This window comes from Hippichthys cyanospilos, chromosome 6, assembly GCF_059441005.1.
Source record: "Hippichthys cyanospilos isolate Australia breed blue-spotted pipefish chromosome 6, RoL_Hcya_1.0, whole genome shotgun sequence".
NCBI classification, from domain to species: domain Eukaryota; kingdom Metazoa; phylum Chordata; class Actinopteri; order Syngnathiformes; family Syngnathidae; genus Hippichthys; species Hippichthys cyanospilos.
The window spans coordinates 20,377,374-20,389,955 of record NC_142374.1 but is presented as its reverse complement, the minus strand read 5'-3'; positions in this window follow the sequence as shown (position 1 = coordinate 20,389,955).

The window sequence follows — 12,582 nt, the reverse complement described above, 5'->3', positions numbered from 1 at the left end:
CGCATAACTAGAGAAGCTAATCAGATAAAAATCATGGGGAGGAGAGACGGGCAGGACACAGATGGAGGAAGCGATAAAGACGACGCATGCCTAACAAGAGCGGCTTGTTTTTTTTTTGTTTTTTTCCCCTTTCCTTGCCTTAACCTGATTGAAGTGCCAGCTTGTTGTGAAAGGCAACACTGTGACATTTCAACCGGCCATGCCAGTCCGCCAAACAGTGACGAGGTCATCCTAAAAACAGAATATGGGTTATGTTTGGAAGGTCACAGTATTTTTTTTTTTTTTTACATTTCAAGATGGTGGGAAGTGTGACAGGGGTGTGCAAAAGTGACAGTGGAACACTGCCCTTCCTGGCGTCACTCGGACAAGAATTGGATGAGTTCAAAAACAATAATAAACGTTGAGCTGTTTGGAGGACGGCCAAGAGACACACGGGGAAAAAAACATCCCAAGAGAAGACCGGAAAAAGCGAACAGCACAAAGGCTCACTTGGGAATAACTGTGTACAGTAGAAGCCAAACGAAAGTTCAGCACAGGTTAGAAAGCGAAGAAGGATAAAAGCAAGGATGGCCCCTTTGAAGTTAATTTAGCCGTTACAAAGTGAGGACAGCGGGACATTTGTTCTGGCGTCAAGGAGATGAGTTGGACAACAAAAAGGCCAACAGTCAAACTTCAGAGGGTAAAATCTCAGCAAAAACATGTGCTCACAGATTTAAGCAAGGTATCTTTATTTGTATGGCGCATATCAAATACTAGTTCACTCGCTGTGAATGTGGGAGCGAGCCTGAGGTGGACATTGAAGACTTTTTTATTAAAAAAAAAAAAAAAAAAAAAAAACACTATACAGTGATCCCTCCTACTTTGCGATCTCAGTACTTCGCGGGTTTTTCCAGGAAAAATTAAAAATATTTCAAAATAAAAATTTAAAAATGCGCAAAAATGGAAAAAAATTGAAAAAAGCAAAAAAGTACATTATACAGTACTGTATTCATCAAATAACTAAGTAATATTAGTTAATAATTATGTTAATTCTTCAAGCGTTAAGAGTTCGTGACGTTTGTTATCTTATTTTGAAATGCATGCTTTTAATTTGTCGGGTCGCGTTGCATTTCAGTTTCCTGTTTTAGGTTCTCTGTGCGTCATTCGGCTCGTTACGGTGACGTAGTGAATGACAACGTAAGCTCATATTTATAATTTTCATTTATGTTGATTAAGCACGCTAACCCGACTATACAACTCCTGTCATTTACCAACAACCGGCTCGCTTCCGTTAGCCATAGCCAGGGTGCGCTAGCCTTATTTGTGGCATGAGTGTGATTGCAAACAAGACGAAGGCGGAAGCTACAGCAGCTGAGGGCCAATTGTGTCGCAGAAAACAGGCTTAAAAAAACCAAAACATTTGCGCAGGGATGCCTACGTGTACCTGTTTGTGAATTCAAGGAATCCTTCAAAAGTTTTTTTGTTTTTTCTTGGAGCAATGTCAAGGCCAGTCACTTAAAAATCAACTGTCAATGTTTGCCAAGTGCACTTGTGCAAGTTTGGCAGGGCTGCACGCTGAGGTGGATCTTGGAACAGGATCACGCCAATCCGAACCCTGAACGCAAATCAAACACCCGAAGCGGCCCGAATAACAAGGAAACTTTGGACTTGCTGTGCCCAACTGAAGCAAATCTTGCATCGCAGTCCTAGCTGTTGAACTAGACACTTTGTGCGGCCAAACTGGAGCTTGACAAGCTGGCAGCGCGGGCGAACGGGACTTTCAAAGCCGGGCTAAAAGTAGAAGCTGTGCGTGGCTGGCCCCGCCCAAAAGTGGATGTTCTTGTGTTCAGCTTGACTGTTTTAGGTTTCAGTCTAGTCTCAAGGCAGACTCGACACATCGAGAAAGTAAACAGTGCGTGTAACGTCGCAGGGTGTGTCGAAAAACAACCTGGGATGCAACAATAAACCGGTGCTGGCAAGCAGAATAAAAACAAAGGCTGAGAACGCGGATAAAAGACGTGTGCACCACTGAGTGTCACGTTTGAAATGGTTTTTTTTTATAGTTTAAGAAAGAATCAAATTGAAGAAGCAGATGCCAAGTACCCCCCCCCCCCCCCAAAAAAAAAAGGGTATGCAAAAGGATTTCATTCAGCTATCAGTCCAACTAGTAAGATGGGGTAAAAGATAAAAGTGTCACAATGCCAAATGTGTTTGGAAAGAATAATGCTTTTCTTTTGAAATCACATATCAAAAACATCAAAAAAGCCCACGTTGGGTCAAAATTTCCCCAGGCGTTGAACTATGTTTTCTGAACATGAACACTTTGCAAATGATTTATTTTTAATCAACACAACTGTCGTAGATGGATGTTGGGTTGACTACTTTCATAAAAATCAAAATATTACCCAAAATGACTGAGGGAAAAAGGGTGAAAACAATTATAATTGGGAGGCATGCCGCCCAGCCCTGGCATAGCTTTTAAGTAGAAGATAAAGATTAGGTGACATCCGTTACGAAGCAAAAAAAAAAAAAAAAAAATCACACAAGTTTAGGCACATTACACTTGAAGAGAATATGTCTTGTATGAACAAAATATCTGCAGCAATCCTGCGACAAGACAATGCAATTCATGAAATGAAAAATAAAAGGTCATGTCCTCCAAATAATAATAAAAAAAAAAAAAACGGGGAGGAGGGGTCTGGTAATACATTTTCTAGGAGGAATTCTTTGCACACCCCTGGTTAAATTGCTTTGGAACAGCTGACAATATGGGGAACTTTGCTTTCTACACATCAAATGGAAGCTGGCCTGCTGCTTGACGGTTTGGCTAACGTGACGGAAATTCTGAGCCCTCCACCCCCCGCCTATGCCGCTGCTCATATCCAGAAGCTTCCAGAAAACAAAAGCGAGGAGTTAACAGTTGAGGAGCGTGCTTTTGAATGTGAATGAACACACGTACGCAGAGTCCATTGACGGAAAAGAGAAAAAAAAACTCTGGTGCGCGGTTATTATGTAACCGGGCTAGATATTGGCCGCTTGATTTGCCCTTTCGCCGACGAGAGTACAAGTGAAGAAAAATGTATCGCGTCGCACTGAAATGCGGCTACGAGGTCGTCTGCCTCACATTCCGAAAGATTTTTTTGACCTTGACCTTGAGATCAACTCCTGTATGCAAAGCACAAAGATGTAAAAGCGTAGCGCCGATTAATAACTACATTCATTCAAGTGTCTAATTACACGTGTTTTAAAAGCCAAAAAGAATGGCGGCACCACCAAACCGAAAACCAATATTTCGTGTCTGTTGTGCTCATGGTAGAAAGCAACAACCACCCATGAGTGTAAAATATAAAATGTTGCACGTGCCTACTAGCTAAATACTAACAAATAACGCAATACAAGCAGAACAAGCATTGCTATCGTGTTGGTATTTGAACACAAATAGTGAAGCAACACATGTAGACTACATGTCTGTTTCACTCCTAGTAACATAACAGCAAAAAATTAGGGACAGAAAGGTGACAAAACGCAATACAAGCAGAACAAGCATTGCTATCGTGTTGGTATTTGAACACAAATAGTGAAGCAACACATGTAGACTACATGTCTGTTTCACTCCTCGTAACATAACAGCAAAAAATTAAGGACAGAAAGGTGACAAAACGCAATACAAGCAGAACAAGCATTGCTATCGTGTTGGTATTTTAACACAAATAGTGAAGCAACACATGTAGACTACATCTGTTTCACTCCTAGTAACATAACAGCAAAAAATTAGGGACAGAAAGGTGGCAAACCAGACTACAACCTTTGTGAGTTTTCGCTGAGTAAAATCATCACTTATTTTTACATGATTCCAATCCGACAAAAACAAAATAGCAACAACTGGAAACATCTGCATCAAACAACTTCAAGCAAATAGTGGGGGATTCTTTTTAACAGAGTCTAACTCCAAGGGATCAGAGCGCTAAAGATGCTAGGCAGCTGTTTCAACCGCATGAAAGCGGTAACTTAAAAAAAGGGGAAATAAAGCCCATTTTTTCATTGTCAATAGTCTTTTCACACATTTATTTAAAACCCATCAAATTTAAATGTCAATTCTTTTTAAATCATTGAAACTTTACAGCTATTGTTTCAAATGTGCTTTACAAGTAAGCAAGACTACAACTTGTTTTATTATTATACATATACAATATATAAAAAATATATATATTTTTAAATATCTGCGCTTGAGGTTTTACTTTCAGAACATCACCAATCTGTGTGTAGCTGGAAATATACATTTATCGTGATATCTCTTGGAATATTTGCAACTCCAAAATTCAGATTAGATTGTCTGTTGGGAAATATAAAATGCAGTTTCCAAAATAGTTATTGTACCAATTTACTCATAAATTGCTTCATGTTCTAGTTAATTTGCTTTTAATTTGAAAAAAATGAACTGTTCCTGTCGCTTTATTTAATTAAGATTTGCTGACAAAGAAAGAAAAAAAACTTGTAAAAATCTCAGACCCCTTTAAATACATTCTTGAACCCCCATTACTGGTTTCGTGGCAAAAACTTACTGCACATCAAGTCCATGCTGTGTATTCAATTTATGCATCGTTTTACAGCATGTCACATTAAAACGCAAAAGTAGATTTTGTAATACTTCCATAAGCATTGAGAAATTCTCACATACCTCTTTTCAAGCGCTTGCATGTATTTCTATTTGAGAACCAATAGGCTACAAGTAGGAAGTCATGCCACAATTCCTTTTCACACAACGTAATAGAACGTGACGATGTGCAAGTTTGTACAGTAAATGATGTAACTAAAAAATGTGAATTTGCACTTTTAAGATTTTTTTTTTTAGTTTCACGTTTAGACAGTCTTATTATTGAATAACGTGGGGACGTTTGCTATTTTATTTTAGTCTTCTAACATTATTAGGGATGCCAATTGGAATTGGGGCATTCTGATCAAGAAGCTAACCCTAAACGTCACCACTCTTCAAAAATATCCCATCAAAGTTGTGTATTAAACAAAAGCAAATGTTTGTGAGAAACTAATGCCATAGATCAAACACAAAGTACGTACGTGAAGGAAACGCTCTTTAAGGGGACATGATGGAACATTCCAGGTGCTCAACATGAAGAGGAAGTAACGACATGTCTTCAAACATTATGCCGTCAGTCTCGGGTTTCTTTTATTAATTCATCTTTTTTCAATCAAGTTTTGTATCGGGGGGAAGTTTGGGGAAGGAAAACTCAATCGCGAAAAAAAAATGGACAAAATTGGTGAAAATTGTTTGCATAATAAGATCGAGTCACTTCCTACCTTTCGTCCGCGTTCAACATGACAGCCTCGACGACGGCTTTGTACGGTCCTTGGTTTTCCAAAAAAATCTTTTATTTGGAGCAAAAAAGTTCGGCATAAAAGCTCAGCGTCCGGCGAGTCGAAATGTGAAGCGTCAAAGAGTTCTGCTTTGTACTTTGGGTTTGTTGTGGTCAACGGGAGAGCTTCCTGTAAAGCGATCGGTAGCCACAAACAAACTCCTGGCACTAATGTACACGTCGCGCTTTATATGGATGAGCCACCGCGGTGCATTGTGGGTGACTCCGCCCCTTCCCAACCCCAAACAGCATAGAAAAAAACAAAGGCTCAAAAACTCAACCTATAAAAATGTACGTTTTTTAAAAAAATATTAATTATATCATTATAGTTTTACTCGTTTATTTTCGAAACGTAATTTGATAATCGAAAGGGTTTATATTCCTCTCAAGTGCCGGCGTTAGAAGGTTTTAAAGTGATGACATTTTGATATTAAAATGACATCATTCTGTAGGATTATTTTTACTTTTGTATAATTCATTAATTAGCCAACTCTTTGTATTTAATACATTTTTATAAAATACATTTTTATATAATATACAAAATGTTAAATATGTTTTATTCTCTATAGTATCATCTGTAAATACTTTAACTAGAATTAAAACACAAGAGCATTTTATTTATCAAAATGTTTTTTTTTTTTTATTAAAATATTTAGAGTGAGACTACTCTTAAGGGCGGTTGTTAGAAATGTTTAGAGTGATTAAATTTTCATAAAATAAAAAAAAATCATGATCATTTTATTGAATTACGTGCTTATAATTCAGTATAATTCATACAAGTACCCAATACCCAATTGTTGTGTTTAATACAATTAACATTTTGAAAATACAAAAATGCAAATGCAAAATATTTTAAATATTTTGTTTGGTAAATAAGGGTTAGTATTACTCTCAAGAGCGGAGGTTAGAAATATTTAAAATGATGAAATTCTAATGATAAATTTAAAAAAATCTCTTGCTGGCTTATTTATAATTCAGTGTAATTTAGTGTAGTTAAGTTACAGTGTAATTAAATCATTATTTGTATTTAATACAAAAAAAACATAAAATGTTAAATGTTTTATTCTAAAAATAAGTACTAATAAAATAGTTGGTGAAAAATAGTCTAAAAATGTTCTTTTTTTTTTTACTAAAAAAAATATTACATTTATTTTATTGTACAATTTAAAGGTAATCAAATTGGAATTTATCACTGATTTACAGGGAAGACATCATTCAAAAGTTGTTTTTTTTTTTTACAATATTTTCCATGACGTAGCAAAATCCATCATTTTTTTCCCCCAATGACATCACCGCTTGAATGTCACATGACCCAACTCACACAACAGAATCACCCTTGACCGTGATGTCATTATTAATCGACAGCAAGTGGCAAATTCTCCACTTCCTTAAAAAAAAAAAAAATCTCCACTTCCTTAGACAAACAAAACTAAAACAGAGATGAAAGAAAATCATTATTTTGCTCTTTTCATATCCCGCAAATGTAATGTTAATCAGAATGCTGTGTTTAGACTTTATATATAAATATTATTATATTGCTATGATTGAAATATTCCTGTTTAACTTCTTTACTAAAATAAGATTTGATTGCCTCAGTCAATAAGGTATTCATTGAACAATATGTATCATGTAACTTTTGAATGTACCACGTGGGCCGTCATTGGATAAGGTGCCATTATTTGGGCTAGCGGTTGTCGGACGTTGCCACCGGGTTCAGTGGCACGCATGCTGCAAAGTACATGAAACGACACGCATACGAGGTCATAGGACACCGTGCCGCCATCTAATGAATGCGGCGGGCTTCGGGCGGCCTGTGACAACATAGCCAGCCGCTGCATGCGTCAAAAATGTGCAACGTCGCTAAACACTTTATCACCGGCCTCGCGCCGGGTTGCCATGTGGACAAAATTGACTGCGGAAAGAGGATTTTACCAACACGCTAATTTCATAAACGCGCCTTCATTTTGCTCATCAAATTCCATGTGTGTGTTTTTGTGTGTGCGTGCAGACGTTCCAACGTGTTTTATAACATGCTACGCAGTACAGCGGGTATTCCTTTACTTTGCCCCGAGGGATTGACCTACATTTCTGCAGCTTTTTTACACCCTAAATCTTTGCGTTCCAGGATTAGCTTCCCGGTTGATAAAGTTGCAAGTGCAGACCTTAGCTTGTCTATTTTGGTTTAGCAACTTTCACATTTCCCTTTGGAAATGTGTTATCATGGGTGAGGGTTGGTCTCAAGAGGATTTTCATCTTGAGACGTTCCGTAATTGTCCAGGGGGCCCAACAATCCGGCATAGCAGCGCAGTTATGTAATATGGAATGGAAAAGGATGCTTGGGCCAAACAGATTACACGATCGGTAACAAGATAGCGGGCCCGGCTACTTGATCCTGGCACATTAGTGATGCTTGTGCTGCTTGCTTGATGGAGGTGGCTGGTGACGGCAAGCGTGGGGGGGGGGGGGGGGGGGGGGGGGGGGGGCTTGGGATTATTACAGAGATTGGGACGGAACAGCTCACAAAACACCCGTAGAAGCATGTCAACAAATTTAAGATTAGACGGGATACAGTGCATTAGTGCATTAGTACATATGCATATCACAAATTATATTACACACACACACACACACACATATATATATATATATATATATATAAATATATATATATATATATATATATATATATATATATATATATATATATATATATTACATATTACATTCAGAAAAATACCTGCAATAAGTCATTTTTTTAAAAACATATATATATATATATATATATATATATATATATATATATATATATATATACATGTTTTCATTGATTATAAGCTTTTTTATACACAGTATGTTTTTTTAAATGCTATTTCATTGAGCATAAGTTATTTTTATTTTATTATTATTATTTTATTTTGTGTTTATTTCAAAACTATACGGTATGTTTTTTTCATTTAAAGTATATTTTTAAGCTATAGTATATATGGTTTTGTTTTGGTTTTTTTTCAATTTTCTGTACTTTATTTTATTTGTATTGGCAGTATTTTTTTATTTACCCCTAATTTTTTCATTTATTATGTTTCAAAGCCGTAGAACCCCTCGTCAAACAATTTATAATTTTCCCAGACAGGTATTAACATTTTCACGGATTTTTCTCATTTAATTACTCTAAAAATTCAAATGAATGAAAAGAAAAAAAAAGTAAACCAGCGAGACGGCAAAAGTTGAAGTGCGTTATAGCGAGGGAACACAGTAGGGAACACCTTCATATTCTACGGATTTACATTAGGAGGATTTACATTATCTTAACTTGTGTGGTTTGCTTTGTAATTCTTTTAATTTTGCCATTTATTTCAACCGCGTGACAAAAACAGCGTCAAATAAAACGTTTTTAAATTATTCAGTAACAGCCAAACAACTAGCTAGCTAGCACTAACAATGTGAATGCTAAACCCTTATTTTCTGCAAATAGGAGGCTTCACTGTCAAGAAATATAAATTAAAGTAGAACTCCTTTCGAAACGTGAGGGAGACATCACATATTAAATTACAAAATTGACTTTTGAAGTTCCGCGGTATTGAATATCATTAAATGGCACAAGCGTAGCTAATGTTGTGAGCTGTGTCATCTTACTCTTTAAATTCCCACGTGAACGGTGTCAGGTGATGTGAAAACAAATCGAGTTTGAAGTTTCTATTGTCCGCTTTCCCAGTCGATCAACGGCGAGGCCCAGGTCGCTAAGAACGCCATGAAAAGTTGCTCCGGTGACCCAAATCGTGCTGGATTTAGTCATTAACGTGACATTGGATGATTGTTTTCTTGTGACAGGCTCAAAGCACGAGGGAACAAAATAAACAGAGAGGCCCGACGGATGCTGTCGACAATCAATTTGGAATTTGAGGACAGAGGATAAAGAATATACGCCTCTAAGAATTGTGGTATTTTGCTTAGCCTGTCTAGGTCGTTTAAAGGGTTACTTCAACTATGCCCTTTATGTCTAACTGATTAAACTCCGGAACTGTAGTTGTAGTGGTATCTCTCCGCGTATTTTATTTAGGCACTTCAGAAGATCAATTGTGACCATGTTTTTATTTTTCAGCTCGTCTCCTGGAAAATTGCATCGCTAATGACAAAGTGTATACGTCTGAAAGTAAAAATAATAATAAGGCCACATTTTAGCCATAATTTGATTCGTGTTCCAATCCATTTGCTCTTAATTTGAAAAGAAACCTGTACTGTTCCGATTACGAGATTAAAAAGCATAAGACACCCTGTTAAAACCTTATGTACCCCCTGATGTGCCTTTATGTAGCCCTAGGGCGCTTGTACCCCCATTTGAGAAGCGCTAATCCAGTGGCTCGTTCCTAAAACAATGTTCCAGAAAATGTACATCCTCCTGAGACCCAAAGTCCACTACATTGGACACCAATGTTCCCGGTGACTATCAAATATCGCTGAGGACAAGGCCCCCTCCCGTGATGTCCTCACTATCTGTCTTTTTTTTCCAAATGAGCGGTGTCGCTCTCCAATGGTTGGAAACACGAGACGCGTTCGTCGTTAGCGCCGGGCTCATGTGCGTCTGAATACGTGATGCTCCGAGGTCACCTGGTATAGGAAGCGGGGCAGCTAATCTGTTAGCGTCTTGCCCATTCATTAAGCAGGAGTAAGAGCAGAGTCGCTTCTTCCAAAACGGTCTCGCCCTTCAGCACGTTGTCTTTTGGCTTATGTAAGAGTCCCAATTCCAGCAGGGCCTCGCTGAACTTTCCATAAAAGTCAGAGGTGGCGCAAGTAATAGCACTCTGCATTTAACCTTTTAGCTACCCGCTCGACTAATCAAGCTAATGCGGTGGTGCAATGGGATGTGAATTTAATTTTTCAGTGATTAAGCTTGTAAAGAGAAATATTTGTATCTCAAATCATCTTTCAGCATTAAAATGAACGGAAACGCTGCTAATTTGTTCCAACCGACCTAAAAAAACTATTAAGTTTGTTCGGAAAGAACGGCAAGAATGTTCCCGGGTCAATTTGACCCAGGGCGTATTTTAGCGGTGTCCGAAATGTGTGCAATCCAAATTACATATACATCATAACACAATCCTCGCATTTGATTAGCACTGAGCTAATCAAACTTCCCGAAGGCGAAGCTACATTATGTGGTTGTTTGAAATACACAACATAGTTTGTTTTATCTTCATCTCGAGCAGTAAAACCCTTTCTTTGAAGAATTGTTCAACAGTCCTACGGTCCCCGAGGAAAAAATGGAAAACTTCAAGTGGAATAACTTCAGAGAGTTTCCGTTGAAGCCGCAGAGTATTCCATGCTGTGGGGGGCCGAAAAACTGAAAACTCTTTTTCCAAATTCATTCCTGACCCGAGATACACAGAAAACAAGTGACAAGCCTATTTTAGACAGTACAAAGTACAAGCTGTTTTCAAAAGTCAAAAAGAAAATAACTGTATCGACACTGCCACAGTAGTAAAGAGGTTCCACACAAATTTAAGTGTGTGTGTGTGTGGAGATATATATATATATATATATATATATATATATATATATATATATAGTGTGTTGACTAGCTAGCATAATGCTAACGCTAAATAGTATCCACATTGCGGAGTTACATTTTCCATGAGAGGTACGAAGACATATCGATAAACAATATAACTACTCAGTCATGTATTCTTTATACTCTGCAAAGAACAACTAATATTAGTGCTGTACTGATGAGGTGGGACAAGTTGGAATGTCTTAATGAGCAGTATATTTCCAGGTGACTGTAAAGCACACCAGAGCGCAACAAAACAGTGTAAATCTGTTTCAAGGATTTTTAAAAGTTGTATTATTTTTTGCAGTACCACATGCAGTTCTAATTTTCCAAATTAAAATACACTTTTCAACACACTTCATCTTCTCTGTGTAACTAAATATTCTTATTCAAAACATTGATAGGTTTTAAGAGTGTGTGCTTGTTTGTGTGATTAGGGAACAGGGGATATGAATCACATATGAATCGAGGATAGCTTCTATTATATTTAAAAAATATATCTATAAGGATTAAAAAAAAGACATGCAGGAGCTGACTCCAATTAACATATAACTTTTATGAAGTAGTTATCCTACTGGGATTCCGTTTATTAAACTCAGTCGGACAAAAAGTGGAGTGGATGATGTAACCCTGCAAAATAGTGAGACAAAGTGCAGTGTTCTGCATGATGGCCATTTCAAAACAATCTAGTGAGAGAGGACAGTGGATGGCTTATTCATGAGATGACACAAGACAAAAATAAAAAAAAGACAAGTCATGTTATTCAATTATTGAAGCACAAGCCATTACGCACACACATATATACATATATATATATATATATATATATATATATATATATATATATATATATATATATATATATATATATATATATATAGGGGAGTGCAGACTTTTTCTTCGCACTGTAGATGCAACACTATGTAGTCTTCCGAGAAACGTATCTGGCGCAAAAGTGCATTTTGCCATCGGAAGCGGTCGAAGTTTCCGTCCTTTCCTTGGAAACTTGCAACCTCGACCTCCGCACGAGCGTGTGAGAAAAGCCCGGCCGGTTCCCACGCAAGACAATGGCCGAGCCCGGCAGGAACGAAGCGAAATTAGCCATCGCTCGCGCTCAGGAAGGCCGGCCTGATCGTGGGAAGCGCCCGGGGTGCGGGCGGGGGGGGCACTCCTTCCAGGGAGAACGTGAGCGAGCGAGCGGCGAAGGAGGCCGAAAAGCCAAGAGGGAGGAAGTGGGGGAACAATGACGGAGCGCTGCGACTGCCGGCCGGCCGGCCCTTTGGAGTCGGACGCACTCTCCCAAAGTCAATGACAAAGCAACAAGGCCCAGTTCCCACGTTTGACCTTTCCCACGCCGAGTATTGTATATTTATATTTTCTTGTTTCCCCCCTGAACTGTTTGTCTTTGCTTATCTTTGTGGACTGGACCCAAACGCCCCTTTTTGAAATTATTTATTTTTTGCAACACCATCGTGTCGATTATGCGATTACGGCAAAAGGAGGTGCTTCATACAAATCTCACACGTACTTCCTTGGCACCGCATTTTAAGCAAACTGCTCTAAGTCGTTACAAAATATTCATGCTGAAAATGAAAACGGACTAGAAATGATCAAAATAAGCCGTGTCATCAAATAACATTTTGTAGACCAATGTTTTTACAGCAAATTCATTCAATCCGAAAGCAG